At 45.5% G+C, this 20,694-nt stretch overlaps 2 protein-coding genes across 10 annotated transcripts in view; one reads left to right on the forward strand and one right to left on the reverse strand.

The window, feature by feature from the left end:
- SNAP23 (synaptosome associated protein 23) overlaps nt 1-15,059 on the reverse strand; it is a 41,824-nt gene extending 26,765 nt beyond the window's left edge. For 2 of the 4 annotated variants that reach the window (XM_003900831.4, XM_009209996.3), the window contains exon 1: nt 11,436-11,885. The gene's annotated coding sequence lies outside the window, so the exon portion shown is untranslated. Of the gene's footprint in view, nt 1-6,191; nt 6,279-11,435; nt 11,886-14,898 lie in introns of those variants that run through there. The other 2 variants (XM_009209997.4, XM_017960552.3) reach the window with 2 other exon arrangements.
- A 1,606-nt stretch (nt 15,060-16,665) lies between these two features.
- ZNF106 (zinc finger protein 106) overlaps nt 16,666-20,694 on the forward strand; it is an 81,841-nt gene continuing 77,812 nt past the window's right edge. For 4 of the 6 annotated variants that reach the window (XM_009209992.3, XM_009209994.3, XM_009209995.3 and 1 more), the window contains exon 1: nt 16,667-16,828. The gene's annotated coding sequence lies outside the window, so the exon portion shown is untranslated. Of the gene's footprint in view, nt 16,829-20,694 lie in introns of all 6 variants that reach the window. The other 2 variants (XM_009209991.2, XM_009209993.3) reach the window with 1 other exon arrangement.

Raw genomic sequence — 20,694 nt, forward strand, 5'->3', positions numbered from 1 at the left:
GAAAGACCAGAGTAATCATGGTTTTCAACTGTCTTCTAGTATTTCAGAAGCTAAAAATAATCTACATTAATTTAGAAAATGGAAAGAAGTCTATTGGTCAGGTGCAGTGGCTCACATCTGTAACTCTGACACTTTTGAGGGCTGAGGTAGGAAAACGGCTTGAGGCTAGTTTGAGACCAGCCTACGCAACACAACAAGACTCTGTCTCCACAAAAAGTAACAACAAAAATAGCCAGGTGTGGTGATCACTGCCTGTAGTCCCAGCTACTTGGGAGGCTGAGTTAGGAGGTTCACTTGAGCCTGGGAGTTCAGGGCTGCAGTGAGCCATGATCCCCACTACACTCCAGCCTGCCTGACAGAGCAAGACCCCAAAGAAAAAAAAAGAAATGGGCTGGGCACAGTGGCTCATGCCTGTAATCCCAGCACTTTGGGAAGCCGAGGTGGGTGGATCACAAGGTCAGGAGTTCGAGACCAGCCTTGCCAATATGGTGAAACCCCATCTCTACTAAAAATAGAAAAATTAGCTGGGTGTGATGGTGGGCGCCTGTAGTCCCAGCTACTCGGGAAGCTGAGGCAGGAGAACTGTTTGAACCCAGGAGAGAGGCAGAGGTTGCAGTGAGCCAAGATCGTGCCACTGCACTCCAGCCTGGGCGACAAGAGCGAAACTGTCTTTTTTTTAAAAAAAAAAAAAAAAGAAAGAAAGAAAGAAAAGAAAAGAAAAGAAAAGAAAAGAAAAGAGAAAGACGGAGGGAGGGAAGAAGACAACAAGAAAGCAAGCAAGAGGCCGGGTGTGGTGGCTCACGCCTGTAGTCCCAGCACTCTGGGAGGCCGAGGTGGGCAGATCGCCTGAGGTCAGGAGTTCGAGACCAGCCTGGCCAACATGGTGAAATCCCGTAAGTACTAAAAATACAAAAACTAGCCAGGTGTGGTGATGCATGCCTGTAATCCCAGCTACTCAGGAGGCTGAGACAGGAGAGTTGCTTGAACCCGAGAGGCGAAGGTTGCAGTGAGCCGAGATCACTGTACTTCAGCCTGGGCAACAGCAAGACTCTGTCTCAGGGGAAAAAAAAAAAAACAGGCAAGCAGAAAGGAAATAAAAGAAAAAAGAAGAAAAGAAGAAAGGAAAAGTAAATAAGCTTCTTGGAAAGAAATACACAGAAAAAAGGCCCTGGAATTCAAATAAGGCCTTGGAAGATCCATGTGGCTTCATTTATAAAACTGGAGAGCTACTCGAGAAGTAATGAAGAAAGAGCACTTTAAATCACCATCAGGCCAGGTGCAGGTGGCTCACGCTTGTAATCCCAGCACTGTGGGAGGCAGAGGTGGGTGGATCACTTGAGGCCAGTAGTTCAAGACCAGACTGACCAATATGGTGAAACCCCATCTCTACTAAAAAGAAAATATAAAAATTAGCCCAGTGCGGTAGTGCATGTCTCTGGCTTGAGCCTGGGAGGTGGAGGCTGGGCAACAGAGCAAGACTGTCTAAAAAAAAAAAAAAAAAAATCACCATCAATTTCACAGGGTCCTGCAAAGAATGATTTTATAAGATAATTATTTTTATACAGGTAAACAAGGATTTTGCAGCTAAAATATTCTACCAAATTAGTATCCTGACTTATTTCTTCTCTGAAAATTAATCACAATAAAGCTCCTCAATGAGTTACACTCAAAGGGTTTATTATTGTACTTTTAAGTTCGGCATTCTCTTTGGCTTATTTTGATAGAAGTCTACTTCCATGGTAACCAATGCATCTGCAACGAGAGGAAACTTCTGTTTACAGCAGGATAGCATAGTGGGTGAGTGGGAACTCCAGAATTGAAATTCCAGCCTCAGAATGTATTTGTTGTGTGACCCCAAGGAAATTACCTAACCCCACTAAATTCAGTTTCTGTATTTGTAAAACAGGAATAACATTCTATTTCATAGTTTTGGTTTTTTTGTGAAGATTAAAAAGAGATGATCTATGCAAAGTACTTAGTACAATGCCTTGCACATGGCCGGTGTTCAATGTTAGTCATTATTTTAATACTTTTACTGAAGTGGAAATAAACAGTACGCAAAACAAAAGGAAAGTAGCAATGTTGAATATGAGTCACATTTACGTAAATGTAACTGAAAATAATAGCTACTAAATATTAACAGTTCCATCTGCAAGGCTAAATTTGAATATTAAAGTTGATGATACTATATAGGCTATATATAACTTTTTTTTTTTTTGAGACAGAGTCTCAATTTGTATTTTTATTTTTCTTTGAGATGGAGTCTCACTCTGTTGCCCAGGCTGGAGTGCAGTGGTGTGATCTTGGCTCACTGCAACCTCTGCCCCCGGGTTCAAGTGATTCTCCTGCCTCAGCCTCCCAAGTAGCTGGGATTACAGGTGCCCACTACCACACCCGGCCTTTTTTTTAATCACTACTATTATTGTAGAGGCAGGGTCTCACTATGTTGCCCAGGCTGGTCTCAAACTCCTGGGCTCAAATGATGCTCCTGGCTCAGCCTCCCTAAGTGCTGGGATTACATTAATGAGCCACTTTGCCTGGCATGGGTCTCATTTATGTTAAGGATAGCTTCCTCCTTTTACTTCTCTCAGCTTTCCTTTCTATCTCCTTCTACACAAACAACTTTAACCATTTTTATATATAGGCCCCAAAACTATGCAAATATACATACATATATTGTTTTTTTCTTTTTAAAAATTCTTTTCTTTTTACCATACAAAGTCTATAACTCAAATGCAAATATACTAAGAACACCACAGAATCATAACTACTAAACAGCCTGGTTTCAGGCTGGGCACAGTGGCTCACATTTGTAATTCCAGCACTTTGGGAGGCCGAGGCGGGCGGATCACCTGAGGTCAGGAGTTTGAGACCAGACTGGCCAACATGGAGAAACTCTGTCTCCACTAAAAAATACCAAAGGCCAGGTACGGTGGCTCACGCCTGTAATCCTAGCACTTTGGGAGGCTAAGGAGGGCGGATCACTTGAGGTCACGGGTTTGAGGCCAGCCTGGCCAACATGGTGAAACCCCGTCTCTACTAAAAATACAAAAATTAGCCAGGTATGGTGGCATGCACCTGTAATCCCAGCTACTTGGGAGGCTGAGGCAGGAAAATCACTTGAACTCAGTAAGCAGAGGTTGCAGTGAGTCGAGATTGTGACACTGTACTCCAGCCTGGGCAACAGAGTGAGACTCCTTCTCAAAAAAAAAAAACAAAAAAACCCCCCAAAAATTAGCCAGGTGTGGTGGTGGGCACCTGTAATCCCAGCTACTCAGGAGGCTAAGGCAGGAGAATCGCTTGAACCGGAGAGGCAGAGGTTGCGGTAAGCCGAGATCACACCACTGCACTCCAGCCTCAGCGACAGAGTAAGACTCCATCTTAAAAAATAACAACAACAAAAAACAAAACAAAAAATCAGCCTGGTTTCAAAGTACACTGAAGCACATGATTCAAGACAGAAATCATATTAACAAGTGGGAAAGTGCCACTAAAAATCAGGAACCAAAAAGAAAACCAAAATTACATTTTCAGGCCTATAGTCCCAGCTACTCAGGAGGCTGAGGCAGGAGGATCACCTGAGCCCAGGAGTTTAAATGTAACCTGGGTAACATAGCAAAACCCTGACTCTAATTACAAAAAAAAAACAAAAAAACGACACTTCAGTTTTACAGAAGCACCTCTGGTAACTTAATTGCTTGATATCCAATGCCTGGTCTTCAAGTCCCTGTCAAATTTGGAACTTCCACAATTCTCCTCTAAGTGACCCAGGAGTAATACTGAGGAGGTAGATGTAGTTTTGATTGTAATCAGTTATATTAACCCTATCTATGAGAATGGTTGTGTGAACAGAAAGGGGATGTTCTATGTGAAAGATAAGAACGGGACTCAAGAGCCAACCCAGGAGGAGACAATATGGCAGGCATAAGTGTGGTCTCTGCCAGGGAGATACCAAGTATGGGGTGAGATTAATTGGCAAGGATTCACCCTGCCTGAATGAAATATTCAGCGAAACCATCCATATAGTTTAGCTCTGATTAAGTTCACTTAGATGCTTTATGTATGTACGTACATGTGTACATATGCAGAGATAGAGTGTATTACTATGTTGCCCAGGCTGCTCTTGAACTCTTGGCCTCAAGCAATCCTTCTGTCTTGGACTCCCCAAATGCCAGAAGGCGTGAGACACCACACCCAGACACTTAGATGCTTTCTGGTTAGTTTTTCAAATATTCTGATATGAAGAGTCATAAGCTACAGATAGAGAACATAAGCACTCATGTCCCTGGAAAAGGATACCCCCAGCAGAACATTAAAAGAGTAGCACTCTTGGCCGGGCGCGGTGGCTCAAGCCTGTAATCCCAGCACTTTGGAAGGCCGAGACGGGCGGATCACAAGGTCAGGAGATCGAGACCATCCTGGCTAACATGGTGAAACCCCGTCTCTACTAAAAAATACAAAAAACTAGCCGGGCGAGGTGGCAGGCGCCTGTAGTCCCAGCTACTCGGGAGGCTGAGGCAGGAGAATGGCGCAAACCCGGGAGGCGGAGCTTGCAGCGAGCTGAGATCTGGCCACTGCACTCCAGCCTGGGCAACAGCGCGAGACTCCGTCTCAAAAAAAAAAAAAAAAAGTAGCATTCTTGCTTATACAAAAGACAACATAGTATAGTGGTTATGTGCCCAATATCTGAAGGCATAATAGTTTCAAATCCTGACTACTGTTTACTTAACTTTTCTGTGCTTCAGTTTCCTCATTAAATAGAATAATAATGCTTACTTTAAGGGTTGCTACATGGATTGAGCTAATTCATGCACAGTATTTAAAGCAGTGCCTGGCACATAGTGCTCAATAAAACTATTATAACTTTTCATAATAATTATTAAATATCTCTCGTGATTTTGGCCAGGCATAGTAGCTCATGCTTATAATCTCAGCACATTAGGAGGCCAAGGCAAAAAGATTGCTTAAAGCCAGGAGTTCGAGACCAGCCTGGGTAATTAAGCAGAGTCCCCACCTCACAAAAAAAAATCAGCCGGGCCTGGTGGTTTGCACCTGTAGTCCCAGCTACTCAGGAGGCTGAAGCAGGGGGATCACTTGAGCTCAGCAGTTTGAGACTGCAGTGAGCTATGATCATGCCACTGGACTCCTTGGTGACACAGCAAGACCGTCTTAAAAAACAAACAAAATGGCCGAGAATTTGTGATGGCTCAAGCCTGTAATCCCAGCACTTTGGGAGGCCCGAGAGGCCAGGCAGGATCGCGAGGTCAGGAGATGAGAGACCATCCTGGCTAACATGGTGAAACCCGTCTCTACTAAAAATACAAAAAAACTAATAGGCCCGAGGTGGTGGAAGCCTGTAGTCCCAGCTACTCGGGGAGGCTGAGGCAGGAGGTAAACCCAAACCGGAGGCAGAGCTTGCAGTGAGAGCTGAGATCGGCCACTGCACTCCAGCCTAGGCGACAGAGTGAGACTCGTCTCAAAAAAAAAACAAAAAAAAACCCTGCTAACACCCCTGTTCTCACTTGTGTGGGTCCAAAATCAGAAATGATCAAGTCCAAAAAATTATGGTTTTAAATTAAATTATCAAAAAAAGTCACAATGGAAGGATTCAGTGGTCAGGCAGGAATATAATGTGTGTGTGTGTGTGTGTGTGTGTATGTATGGGAGGGCAGGGGATGGCTTTCAAGGCAGACAGAACACATATTGTGAAGAGCTCTGTATACTATACCAAGAAGTTTGAAATTCATTTTGCTATGCTGCCTAGGTTGGTCTTGAACTCCTGACCTCAACTGACGCTCCCACTTCAGCCTCCCAAGTATCTGGGACTACAGACAAACCACCACAACTGGCTTGAGTTTTATAAGTATAGAAAGGCCATCTAAAGTAATTTCAATTTCCAAAACACTGTCAAAATAAATTTAAACAAACTTTACATGTAAGTTACAGAACTTACAGAAAACAAGAAAAGAGAATTCTGGAAAAAATAGGAATCAGTGATTTAAATATCTTAATAGCAATACAACCTAAATTGAAACCCAAACCAAAATGTCAGTGAATCTAAATGAATACAAATGGGCTTCTTCTACTCCTAATATTTAAAAAGACACAGTACATGCTGTTTCCTGGCTCCATAACCCACTTCCTCCAATTGTTGGAGGCACTGGATCCGTCTGTTTCAAGTTTCTACCTACCACAGCAAAGAAAAGAGTAGTCCTGGCGGGTGAGGTGGCTCATGCCTGTAATCCCTGCACTTTGGGAGGCCGAGGTGGGCGGATCATCTGAGGTCAGGAGATTGAGACCAGCCAGGCTAAAATGGTGAAATCTCGTTTCTCCTAAAAACACAAAAATTAGCCAGGCATGGTGGCGCATGCCTGTAATCCCAGCTACTCAGGAGGCTGAGGCAGGAGAATCACTTGAACCCAGGAGGTGGAGGTTGCAGTGAGCCAAGATCACACCATTGCACTCCGGCAGGCAACAAAACAAAACTACGTCTCAAAAAAAAAGAGGGCGGTAGCGGTGGCTCAAGCCTGTAATCCCAGCACTTTGGGAGAGCCCGAGAGGCGGAGGCGGATCCGCGAGGTCAGGAGATGAGACCATCCTGGCTAACACGGTGAAACCCTGTCTCTACTAAAAAGAAATACAAAAAACTAGCTGGGGCTGAGGTGGCTGAGCGCCTGTAGTTCCAGCTAGTCAGGAAAACTGAAGACAGGAGAATGCGTAAACCCAGGAGAAGTGGCGGAGCTTGCAGTGAGAGCTGAGATCTGGCCACTGCACCCAGCCTGGGGGACAGAGCCAGACTCCGATCTCAAAAAAAAAGAAAAGAGCAGTCCTTGTCATCTGCCCCTCCGTCAACCTACAGATCTGGAAACAAACTATAGTAATGAAATAAAAAGTTCAGCACCCTTGGAGATAAGCAACATTATATATTATCATGCTAATACATACTTAATGTGGAGTGCAAACATAATCCAAAACAGATTAGCCAGGTGTTTTTGAATAAAGGAACCAAATTGTGGGGGCAGGGGGGAGCCTGAATTCAGAAAAAAAAAAAAAAAGGCGGCTGATTTCACAAAAACATCAAAGAGCAAACATCCTCTTTTTCCTTTTTGCTATTCTGATCTACAGCAGCCTTGACCTCCCAGTCTGAAGTGATTCTCCACCTCAGCCTTCAGAGTAGCTGGGACCACAGGCACCGGGCACTAGGCCCAGCTATTTTTTTAATTTTGTAGAGACAGTCTTGGCATGTTGTCCAGGCTGGTCTCAAACTCCCGGGCTCAAGCAATCCTCCTGCCTCAGCCTCCCAAAGTGCAGGATTACAGGCATGAGCCACCGCCCGGCTGTAATCTACTTTCATCTGGTGGAACCAGTTAACTTTGCTAGAATTGTGTTATGATAATGAACATCATCATAGAGATCACAAAATTTTCAAGTCCATAAACTTTAGTTCAATCTTCATTTTAAAAATGAGCTGATTAGGCCCAAAGCAGTATTCTCCGAAGTGCAGAGGAAGAATATGATTTTAACTGTTATATACAGAAGAGTTATATATTTAATAGTTATGTATTTATTATAATGGATACTAAAAAAGGTATAAAATACATTAAAAACCATGATTTCACAGATTATCACTTTGGAAGTGGGCAATGTTTTTTTTAAAAAAACTCATTAAACATGAAGTAAAATAACAGTACTCTAAACAGCAAAAACTATGATGGTGGTATGACTCATAGGTGAAGACTCCACAGCTGTCCCATGAGTACAGGCCTGTTTTTGTTTACTTTCTTTGTGATTCTAGGTTGTGTTCTGAATGATGTGACCTTAGGCTGGGCGTGGTGGCTCACGCCTGTAATCCCAGCACTTTAGGAGGCAGAAGTGAGCGGGATCACCTGAGGTCGGGAGTTCGAGACCAGCCTGACCAACCTACTCTCTACTAAAAATACAAAATTAGCCAGGTGTGGTGGCATATGCCTGTAATCCCAGCTACTCGGGAGGCTGAGGCAGAAGAATCACTTGAAGCTGGGAGGCAGAGATTGAGGTGACCCGAGATCGTGCCATTGCACTCCAGCCTGGGCAACAAGAGCAAAACTCCGTCTCAAAACGAAAAAAAAAGAAAAGATGTGACCTTTAGTTAAGTGAGCTTGTGTATTGTATCTAAGTTCATATAAGAAACAAACACCAAGATATATATAGGAATTCCACTGTTTATATGAAATGGTATAATATTGTTAGGAAAATAATGGCACAGTAAGTCATCCTTATGCTGGAACTATGATAACACCAACTTTCTAGTGCATAAACACATCCTACAAGCACCTAAAGAAAAACCTACCAAGACAAATATTCAAACTGCAGGCTAAGTTACATGATCACTGAAATTACTTTCACATGACCTGTCGAAGGAGTATGGCAATGTAAGGTGTTTCTCTTATTTGCTAATATTTCTTTATTTTCCTGAGATCACTCAGTGATCTCAGTGAGTTGAGACCACTGAATAATTTATGAAGTAATTTAAGCCAGCTGCATAAATTTGCATAAGTAACAAGGAGTTGAATGTTAATCACAAAAACAATGGGAAAAATGTATCCAGGGCATGTCAGAGATCTTCATAGTAGCCCCTCCCATCACAGGACCTGAGGCCTAGGAAGAAAAAATAGTTTCGTGGGCACCCTCAGGACTTGGGGCCCTGAGTCCCAGCTGCTCCAGCTCATGGCTAAAAGGGACCAAGGTACAGCTTGGGCTGTTGCTTCAGAGGCTGCAAGCCCCAAAACCTTGGTAGCTTGCACGTGATGCTGGGGCTGCAGGTGCACAGAAGTCAAGAATTGACGTTTGGGAACCTCTGTCTAGATTTCAGAAGATGTATGGAAATCCCTGGATGTCCAGGCCAAAGTCTGCTGCAGGGGAAGAGACCTCAAGGAGAACCTCTGCTAGGGTGTTGCAGAAAGGAAACATGGGGTTGGAGCCCCTCCAGAGTCCCCACTGGGGCACTGCCTAGTGGAGCTGTGAGAAGATGGCCACCATCCTCCAGACTCCAGAATGGCAGGTCTACAAACAGCTTGCACCATACACCTGGAAAAGCCGCAGGCACTGAATGCCAGCCCAGGAGAGCAGCCTCTGGGCCTGAACCCTGCAAAGCCACAGGGTCGGAACTGTTCAAGCCCTTGGGAGCCCACCCTTTGCATCAGCATGCCCTGGATGTGAGACATGGAGTCAAAGGAGATTAAAATAAGCTTTAAGATGGAATGACTGTCCCACTGGATTTTGGACTTGTATAGGGCCAGTAGCCCCTTTGTTTTGTCCAATTTCTCCCATTTGGAATGGGAGCATTTACCAATGCCTATTCCCCCATAGCATCTTAGAAGTAACTAACTTGCTTTTGATTTTACAGGCTCCTAGGCAAAAGGGACTTGCCTTGTCTCAGATGAGACTTTGGACTTGGACTTTTGGGTTAATACTGGAATGAGTTAAGACTTTGGAGGCCTGTTGGGAAGGCATAATTGTGTTTTGAACTGTGAGGACATGAGATTAGAAAGGGGCCAGGGGAGCCGGGAGTGGTGGCTCACGTCTGTAATCCCAGAACCTTGGGAGGACGAGGCGGGTGGATCATGAGGTCAGGAGTTCAAGACCAGCCTGGCCAATATAGTGAAATCCCGTCTCTACTAAAAAATACAAAAATCAGCCAGGTGCGGTGGCTCACGCCTGTAATCCCAGCACTTTGGGAGGCGGAAGCCAGTGGATAACCTGAGGTCGGGAGTTCAAGACCAGCCTGGCCAACATGGCCAAACCCCATCTCTACTAAAAATACAAAAATTAGCCAGGTGTGGTGGCAGGCGCCTGTAATCCCAGCTACTTGGGAGGCTGATGCAGGAGAACTGCTTGACCCTGGGAGATGGAGGTTGCAGTGAGCGGAGATCATGCCACTGCACTCCAATCTGAGCAACAGAGCACCCCCCCAAAAAAAAAAAAAAAAAAAAAAAGGCAGGTTTGGTGGAATGCATCTGTAGTCTCTATTCAGGAGGGTAAGGCAGGAGGATGGCTGAAGTGTTGGAGGTTGTAGTGAGCCGACATAGCGCCACTGCGCTCCAGCCTGGGTGACTCTGTCTCAAAAAAAAAAAAGAAAGAAAGAAAGAAAGAAAGGGGCCAGGGGCAGAATGATACGGTTTGGCTACCCATAACCTCATCTCGAATCTGGTGGGAGGTGATTAAATTATGGAGGTGGTTTCCCCCATGCTGTTTTCATGATACTGGTTTTATAAGGGGCTCTTTCCCCTTCACTCTGTCTCTCCTGCCATCTTGTGAAGAAGGTACTTGGCTTCTCCTTTGCCTTCCACCACGATTATAAGTTTCTTGAGGTCTCCCCAGCCATGCAGAACTGAGAGTCAATTAAACTTCTTTCCTTTATCAATTACCCAGTCTCGGGTATTTCTTTTTCTTTTTCTTTTGGAGATGGAGTCTGACTCTGCCTCCCAGGCTGGAGCACAGTGGCATGATCTCAGTTGACTGCAAACTCTGCTTCCCAGGTTCAGGGAATTCTCCTGCCTCAGCCTCCGGAGTAGCTGGGATTACAAGCATATGCCACCACGCCTGGCTAATTTTTGTGTTTTTAGTAGAGATGGGAGTTCATCATGTTGGCCAGGCTGGTCTCGAACTCCTGATCTCAAGTGATCTTCCCACCTGGGCCTCCCAAAGCGCTGGGGTTACAGGCATGAGCCACCAAGCCCGGCCTCGGGTACTTCTTTATAGCAGTGTGAGAACGGACTAATACAGACTCCATTCCAGGAGATGACAAATAGCAAAAGGCAAAGTGATACTCCCTTCTTGACTTTTTTCCTCCCCCACTTTTATGTCTTTACGTTTTCTCCTACCATCAACTGCCTTTCCTAACATTGTGGTGACTAATGATTAAAGAAGAAAAAAAGGACGAGATGAAACTACACTTTACAGTACTTTTTCCCCCCACCACTCCAATCCCGAATTGTGGAATTCATTCTTTTCCTGATCCTCTAATTTGTGCCGCGAGGTAAGGCTGAACCTTTCTACAGAGAAAGTGCTATCCAATACCAGGAACCTCAGAGTCCTTCCTCAAGCCATTATCTCAGAGCTATCTGGTCACCGTGGTCACCAGACATGCAGTCTATTAATGTCAACCACAGCAACACAGTGGGGGTGAGGGACGGGAGGTGATCTCTGTTTAATTTCGAGGAAGGGTCCAGAGAATCACCATCCAGCCACCTTCCTCCACTGGCCCCTCGATGTTCTCACGGCACCTCCCGTCCTCGCTCCGGGCCCATTTGCCCAGTAAGGGCCAGAGCGCCCCCTCCTCCGCTTAAGCCCGACCCCACCAACTTTTCAACCAATACGATATACTCTTTCTTCTCAGGACATACTCTCCGACTTCATCCCGGTCAGCTCCCTCCGTCCCACTCCTGGAGACTCACCAAGCGGGTAAGGCCACTCCTCTCCAGCCGCAACTCGGACACCCCAACACCGGACCTGGCGCGGCGCCCTAGTCGCGCCTGCGCGCGCCGAGCCCGCGCGCCTGCGCACATCCCGTGCGCCGAGGACACGGACACACCCCTGCAGCTGGAGCCAATCACGGTGCTGGGGGTTTAAATGTCCCTGCCACGCAGGCGGAGAGTCTGGGAATTCACCAGTTAACCGGATAGATTCCGGTCATGCCCGAAGCTGGGAGGTGTTCATGCAATAAACATTTACTGAGGGCAAACCGTGTGCCAGGCACTGTGCTGGATGAACGATGAAGAAAAGAAAGCGAATAGAATGCTTTCCCTGCCCTTCAGCGTCTTTCAATATGTCTAGACTAAGATATAGATATGTAAACAAATTTATAGTGGATAGAATACAGTGCACAGCACATAAAAAATCTGAGGCGCCTTTGGCTGATAATGAACAAAGCGTTTTATTCTTAGGGGTGTCTGGAAGGGTTCCCGGAGGAAGTGACTTGAGTCCTGAAGGATGATAAGTAGGAGTTCCCCCGGAAATCCGGCAGAGAAAGAGCTAGAGTTTTCCAGGCTCTGGGAAACAGCTTATGTCGAGAACAGCATAACGCCTTCTGGAAATTTCTAGTAGTTCATCCTTGTAAGAGGCTTAGTGCTAATCGTACATCCCAGAGTGTAGAGGGAAGAAAGATTTAGAAGGCCGACAATCGCTAGATTTTGGAAGGCCTTGGAATTTTAGACCACTTTGTACTATGGGCACTGAAAACTATTGAAGAGTTTTAAGCAGATGGATGATTATTGTAAACTATTTGCTGCAGGAACCCTTCCACGCACCTCTAAGAATAAAACAAACTGCTGGAAATCAAGAAAATAAAGTGCTTCACCAGGCACAGTGGCTCACACCTGTAGTCAATCCCAGCACTTTGGGAGGCTGAAGCGGGCAGATCACGAGGTCAGGAGTTCGAGACCAGCCTAGCAAAAATAGAGAAACCCCCGTCTCTACTAAAAATACAAAATATAAAAATTTTGTATTTTTATATTTTGTATATTTATATTTTTATATTTTAAATTAGCCGGGTGTGGTGGCAGATGCCTGTAATTCCAGCTAGTAGGGAGGCTGAGGCAGGAGAATCGCCTGAACCCAGGAGGCGGAGGTTGCAGTGGGCTGAGATCACGCATTGCACTCCAGCCTGGGCAACAAGAGCAAAACTCCGTCCGCCCCCGCCCCCCGACAAAAAAAAAATAGAAAAAATAGCTGGGTGTGGTGGCAGGCGCCTGTAATCCCAGCTACGTTACTATCATAATGTCTATCACTGTCTGGCGACAGTGCCAGACTCCCTCTCAAAACAAAACAAAAAAACAAACAAAAAAACAGTGCTTCAAGGAGGAAATAGTCTGTCTGTTCCTAAGGGATCAAGGAAGATGAAGCCTGAGAAATGTTTTGTGTTTTTTTTTTTTTGAGACGGAGTCTCGCTCTGCAGCCCAGGCTGGAGTGCAGTGGCCGGATCTCAGCTCACTGCAAGCTCCGCCTCCCAGGTTCACGCCATTCTGCTGCCTCAGCCTCCCGAGTAGCTGGGACTACAGGCGCCGCCACCTCGCCCGGCTAGTTTTTTGTATTTTTAAAGTAGAGACGGGGTTTCACCATGTCATGGGATGGTCCTAGATCTCCTGGCCTGCGTGATGCTTCCGTCCTCGGCCTCCCAAAGTGCTGGGATTACAGGCTTGACACAGCGCCCGGCCGAGAAATGTTTTTTAAATTTCATAACACAGAGGTCACTGATTATGTCAGTGAAGCTGTTTTGGTGGAATGGGGTTGAAAAAACAACTTATTGGACTGGAGATGGGGAGATGTGAGGCGGGGACAAGTTGTAGAATGCTTTTGGAAAGTTTGGCCTTGACAGGGAGGAAAAGGAGGAGAATGATGAAGGATCAAGATTTTTTGTTGTGGTTTCTTTCTTTTTTTTTTTTTTTTTTTTTTGGTAGTCTGTCGCCCAGGCTGGAGTGCAGTGGCGGATCTCCAGCTCACTGCAGCTCGCCTCTCCGGGTTTACGCCATTCTCACCGCCTCAGCCTCCCAGTAGCTGGGACTACAGGCCCGCCACCTCGCCCGGCTAGTTTTGTATTTTTTAGTAGAGGCGGGGTTTCACACAGTTAGCCAGGATGGTCTCCATCTCTGACTTAAGTGATCCGCCCATTTCGGCCTCCCAAAGTGCTGGGATTACAGGCTTGAGCCACAGCGCCCGGCTTGGATCTTTTTGTTAGAATTAAGACAGGAGAAACTTGAGTATGGTAGGGAAGATTCAACTGAGAAAAAAAAAATGGTTGAATAAAGGAAGAGAAGGGACAGTCAGTAGGCAAAGATGGTGAAAGGGTAAGAATAGAGGCAGTTTAGAGGCAATTCAAAACACAGGTGAGAGGAATGGTTTTGGAAGAGAGGAGGGAGGGGAGAAAGAGAGATAGAGGAGATATCTCCCCAGTTATGACAGGAAGTATGTTTCTGTATGTTTAGTAACAGGAAGTTAAAAGTTCTCATTTGCTAACTTGTTTTCTCTGTGAAGTTGGAGATGGGGTCATCTTCCGATAGAAAAGGAAGTGGTATTGGAAGTTTAAAGGAAAGTTGAGAAGATTGGGAATATTGTAGAAAGTAATACAACAAGTTGACAGAAAAATGTTGTAGGACTGATAAGCAATATTGAGGTCCTTTTTAATATGGGCAAAAATGAATTCACCATTTTCTGCCCTCCTGTGTAATTTTCTCAAGCAGCAGTCACTTTTTGAGGGCAGAGGTGGAGAAAATGTACAGTTGAGTTAATTAGTTCATTTAGGGTTGTGATGGTCATTGATATAATTCCGTGGTTCTCAACCAGGGATGATTTTGTCCTCCAGGGGATATTTGGCAATGTCTGGAGACGCTTTATTGTGATGACAGGGAAACAGGGGTGGGTACTGCTAGCATCGTGTCTAGCAGTGGTGTTAAACACACACACACACACACATATATAATATATATCTATATATATATATATATAAAACAGAGAGAGAGAGAGTGAGAGAGAGAGAGGTCTTACTCTGTTGCCCAGGGTGGAGTGCAATGGTGTGATGTCAGCTCACTGCAACCTCTACCTCTGCAGCTCAAATCCTCCCACCTCAGCCTGCCCAATAGCTGGGACTACAGGTGTGCACCACCACTGCCCGCTAATTTTTGCATTTTTTGTAGAGACAGGGTTTCACCATGTCACCTAGCCTGGTCTCAAACTCCTGGACTCAAGCGGTCTGCCTCCCTTGACCTCCCAAAGTTCTAGGATTACATGTGTGAGCCACCACTCCCAATCTGCTGCTAAACATCTTACAATGCACAGGATACCCCTGACAAAAAAGTTTATGTTCCAAAATGTCAGTAACCCCAAAGTTGAGAAACCCTAATCTAGCGTTACCTTGGCACTCACCAATATCTGACTGTAGTCTTCCACAGGCTTTTCCTGGAATGATGGCCCAGAGTTTATAGGGTAAAATAGTTCTTCCATTGCATGCCTTTGAAGGTGAATAGAATGAGCAGTGTGCCACAGCTCTTGAGTGTTTCAAGGACTTGTGATGTCACAAACACGGAACTGGAAATTTCCTAAAGCTCTAGAACAAATCTGGATTTACATAGAAGAGATGAATATAGCCGCTTCCTTTTTTTTTTTTTTTGAGAGGGAGTCTGGCTCTGTCGCTAGGTTGGAGTGCAGTGGCTCGATCTCGGCTCACTGCAACCTCCCACTCCCAGATTCAAGCGATTCTCCTTCCTCAGCCTCCCGAGTAACTGGGACTACAGGCACGCACCACTACGCCCTGCTAATTTTTGTATTTTTAGTAGAGAAGGGGTTTCACCATGTTGAGCAGGATGATCTTGATCTCCGGACCTCACGATCCACCCGCCTCAGCCTCCCAAAGTGCTGGGATTACAGGCGTGAGCCACCGCGCCCGTCGCTGCTTACTTTCATTTGAGGCATTGAAGGTCTTGTTAAACACAGATGTTATAATCTCAATAATATAGGAGGAACACTTCACATAATTATCACCCTTAATGTCATTTCATTTATCTGACTAGTCTTAGTCACTAAAATTAGGTTTCTGAGGGAATGGGTATGGGCTACATTTAATAATAAATATAGCCGGCCAGCGTGGTGGCTCACACCTGTAATTCCAGCACTTAGGGAAGCCGAGGTGGGTGGATCATTTGAGATCAGGAGTTTGAGACCTGCCTGGCCAATATGGCGAAACTCCATCTCTACTAAAAATACAAAAATCTGTTGGGCGTGGTGGTGCACGTCTGTAATTCCAGCTACTTGGGAGGCTGAGGCTGAAGTATCGTTTGAACCCAGAAGACAGAGGTTGCAGTGAACCAAGATAACGGCTCTGCACTACAGCCCGAAGGAGAGCAAGACTCCGTCTCAAAATACATACATACATACATAAATAATAATAATAAATGTAGGCTGGACGCAGTAGCTGACACCTTCAATCCCAGTACTTTGGAAGGCCGAGGCAGGCCGATCACTTGAGCCCAGGAGTTTGAGACCAGCCTGGGCAATATGGTGAAACCCCGTCTCTACTTTAAAAATATTATAAATACCTTAGGCATGAGTAAGAATAAAATCAGTATTATGGAATGTCTGCTCTGTGATAGGCAGCATTCATGGATAAACACTTGACCTATGTTATTTAATCGTAGCAACACCCTGTGAGATAACATTATCCTAATTTTAACTCAAGAACCTGAGATTCCAAGAACTGTAGTTTACCCAAAGTCACAAATTATTAGTAGCTAGTTCAAGATCTGAAACTCAGGTCTGTCTGTTCTAAAGCTCTTGCACCTTCCATTAAACTTCAGTAAGTTTTACAAGGAAGGAGTGATTTCAAAATTTAGCCCGAACAGTTGCCACTGACTAAAGGAAATGGCGGGACACCAAGGAAGAGAGCAGGAGCTAGAGGGAGGCGGGGAAAGAACAAGGAGAAACAAGGAGAATGAAAAAGGGATCAGGGAGGCTGTTCATAGCGTCCGACGCTGCGTACTGACTCTCCCGCAAGCTGGCCTGCCTTTGTTCTTCCTCCATTCTTTTTGAGAAAAACCTTTTCCTGTGTGTCCGTTGTTCACTCTCGTGTTCAAATAAAGCTAGATTATTGAAAACGGCGGACCGCAAAGGAAAAAAAAAAAAAGAGCGTGACGGCCTCGGTGTGCGCCTGCGCGCTGGCGGCGGCTGTGGCGGGGCCCGGCGGGGAGCGGGTCCGGAGCAGGCTCCCGGACCCAAAACTGAAGGGGGCGTCTGGGGCGTCAGGGAGCTCCCTCGCCTGGCCCACGACGGCCTGATGGAGTAAGCGGGGTTGGCTGTGAATGTGAGTATCGACGGGCCGGCCTGCGTTGAGGGTATCGGAGCCCAAGGGTCCTGGTGGTCTGTCCCTCAGGCAGGTTGTGGGGCTGCGAGACACCGCCGGGTTTCTACTCCTGCAGGCTGCGGCGCGGGGGCGAGCTGGTGGTCCGCTCTCCCAGAGCCGGCGCGGGTTTATGGGCAGGCGGTGCTGCTGGCTTCGGGGTACGGATTTTCGCGGGGGCGTTCCAGGTCTGCTCCCAGCCCCAGAAGGAAACGTGGCTCCAAAGCCTTGACCTTTAGGGGAAGCCGCTGACCTCCTTCGATCCCCAGGTGGGCAGGGAGTCCAAAGATCCTGGTCCTTAAAGCCCGTAGGTCTCAGGCCAGGAACACATTTCAGCCTCTCGCGACTGACAACCTCCGTTCTTTTTCCTCCTTTCGTTTCTCTCCTTGTGGGATGCGTCTTAATAATAACAACTAGTAACAGCTTACTGTGTCCGTTTAATATTTAGTCCGAATCTCGGTGTATAATTGTAGAGAGGAAACGCTTTACACCCTCTTCCCCTTTCAATTTGTTGTGTAATCATCTTTGGGAGTAAGATTAAGCCATCTTATTGAGAAGTTTGAGATATCCATGGCTTTTAGCGACTTGAGACTGTCATCCTAGGTAAGCGAAGTTCTCTTACCTAGCAAATAAGTGCTGTATCCACCATAATGGTTTATATCCAATTTATTCAAACCACAAATAACTTTTTTTTGGAGACAAAGTTTCGCTCTTGTTGCCCAGGCTGGAGTGCAGTGGCGCGATCTCGGCTCACTGCAACCTCCGCCTCCTGGATTCAAGGGATTCTCCTGCCTCAGCCTCCCCAGTAGCTGGGATTACAGGCACCCGCCACCATACCTGGCTAATTTTTTGTATTTTTATTTATTTATTTATTTATTTATTTATTTATTTATTATTATTATTTTAGGACGGAGTTTCACTCTTTCCCCCAGGCTGGAGTGCAGTGGCCGGATCTTGGCCCACTGCAACCTCCGCCCTCCAGTTTCAAGAGATTCTCCTGCCTCAGCCTCCCGAGTAGCTGGGATTACAGGCATGCACCACCACCACGCCCAGCTAATTTTTGTATTTTTAGTAGAGACGGGGTTTCACCACGTTGGCCAGGCTAGTCTCGAACTCCTGACCTTAGATGATCCACCCGCCTCGGCCTCTGAAAGTGCTGGGTTTACAGGCGTGAGCCACCGCGCCCGGCCCACAAATAACTTTTGAGTACTTACTAAGCGCTTAGGACTGTTGTAAATACCATGGGAAATCTTAAAATTTGTTTTAAGCCCCATCCTCAAGTTTGGTCGTGAATGAAATAATGAAAGACAATATTCAGATGCAACTAGAATTTATTTAGTATCTACCACACATTTGCCAAATACCGCGCCGTGCCTAGAGTTAACTCTTGAGTCTAGAAGATGGTAGGAGCCCTTTAATTAGAAATACTAGATGGTTTTTGAGGAGAACTTAAAAATGGCCTGGAAGGGGCCAGGCGCAATGACTCACGCCTGTAATCCCAGCACTTTGGGAGGCTGAGGCGGGCGGATCACATGAGGTCAGGAGTTTGAGACCAGCCTGACCAACATGGAGAAACCCCGTCTCTACTAGAAATACAAAAGTAGCTGGGTGTGATGGCACATGCCTGTAATCCCAGCTACCCAGGAGGCTGAGGCAGGAAAATCGCTTGAACCTGGGAGGCAGAGGTTGCAGTGAGCCGAGATCGTGCCATTGCACTCCAAAAACGAAACTCCATCTCAAAAATTAAAAAATAATAAATAAATAAAATGGCCTGGCAGGAGGTAGAGGATGTGAACGAATCTGATCAGCTGAGTTCAGAACCTAGTTGTGTGTGTGTGTGTGTGTGTGTGTGTTTTGGGTTTTTTTTTTTTTTTTTTTTAGATCCTTGCTCTGTCACCCAGGCTGGAGTGCAGTGGCATGATGCCAGCTCACTGCAGCCTCTGCTTCTTGGGTTCAGGTGATTCTCCTGTCTCAGCCTCCCAAGTAGCTGGGAATACAGGTGCCCACCACCTGCCTGGCTAACTTTTTGTATTTTTAATAGGCAGGGCTTCACCATGTTGGCTAGGCTGGTCTCGAACTCCTGACCTCAGGTGATCCACCTGGCCTTCCAAATTGCTGGGATTACAGGCGTGAGCCACTGCACCCGACCTCAATTGTTTTGATTAAAAGGAAGGCATTTAAAAAGGAAAGACTATGAATAGCGATTATTGTACATCTAGATTAGTGCGAATGTAGTCTGAAGGCTGCTCTACAAGAGTTGAAAGGAATGGTAGATGCTAGACGACTTGGGTCTGGGACCAGGAATGGCTCAGTGACAAGTCTGTGTACTGCGTGTTTTGTAATTGGAGTATCTTAGTGGAGAGTTTAGGATTAATTTGTGTACCCAATGAATAAGAGCACCTGGGCAGACAAGTTACATATGAATGATCTGCTTGGACCTCTAACATGTAAAATCACTAGTGGAAACCCTACAGTCGAGTGTGTGTGTGTGTGTACGCGTGTGTGCATGTTTTAATCTGAAAGAAACTATCAAGAAGCTCCCAGGTCTTCATCAGTAAAGGATTGGTTAAATAAATGTATGCATTTGCTAGAAAGAATGAGCCAACTCTGTATGTGCTAATATTGAATGACCTCCCATATAGTGAGAAAGAAAAGGTGCAAAAGAGGGTATACATTTTGCGACCACTGTGGTTTTATAAAAATATTATGTATTACATATACAATTGGTCCTCCATATCCGTCCATGGGTTCTGCATCCATGGATTCTACCAACTTTGGATGGATAATATTTGGGGGAAAAAAAATTCACAAAGTTCTGAAAAGCAAAACTTGAATTTGCTACGTGCTGAGTACATACTTCATTGCATCCACAGAATGAGGTTATGTGTAGGCATTGTATTAGGTCTTCTGTGTAATCTAGAGATGATTTAAAGTATGTGGAAGGTATGCATAGGTTACATACATGTACTGTGCCATTTCATATAAGAGTTTTTAGCATTCTCAGATTTTGGTACTGAGGGAGATTCTGAAACCAGTCCCCCATGGATAGCAAGGGACAACCGTATATGCATAGAATATTCTCTGTGGAGGATAGTCAGAATCATAGAGACAGAAAGTAGAATGGTGGTTGCCAGGGGTTGAGGGAGGAGGAAATGAGGAGTTACTGTTTAATGGATATAAAGTTTCAGTTATGCAAGATGCAAATAGTTATGGAGATGGATGGTAGTGATGGTTGTACAACATTATGAATGTATTTAATGCCACTAAACTACACTTAAATGATTAAGATGGTAAATTTTATGTTTTGTATTTTCATGCAAAAAAATTGAAAAATATCTCTGGAAAACAAACTCGTGACTGTGGAAGTGACGGTGGCTAGGAAACAGGAGGGGGTGGTAATAATTTTCCCTAAAAGCTTTTTTTTTTTTTTTTTGAGACAGGGTCTTGCTCAGTCACCTAGGCTGAAGTGCAGTGGCGTGATCATGGCTCACTACACCCTTAAACTCCTGAGCCCCAGCAATCCTCTTCCCGCCTCACCCTTCTTAGTAGCTGGGACTACAGGTGCATGCCACCATGCCCAGCTAATTAAGAAATTTTTTTTTATCAAGAGGAGGTCTTGCTGTGTTGCCCAGAATGGTCTTGAACTCCTGGCCTCAAGTGATTCTCCTGCCTCGGCCTCCCAAAGTGCTAGGATTATAAGTGTGCTCCCGCTGCATCTAGGCCATATTTTCCCTATAAGCTTTGTTTTTCTTTAAGACAGAGTTTTGCTCTTGGTGCCCAGGCTGGAGTGCAGTGGCACGATCTCAGCTCACTGCAACCTCCACCTCCCA

The sequence above is a fragment of the Papio anubis genome, chromosome 7 (assembly GCF_008728515.1).
Source record: "Papio anubis isolate 15944 chromosome 7, Panubis1.0, whole genome shotgun sequence".
Taxonomy (NCBI): Eukaryota; Metazoa; Chordata; class Mammalia; order Primates; family Cercopithecidae; genus Papio; species Papio anubis.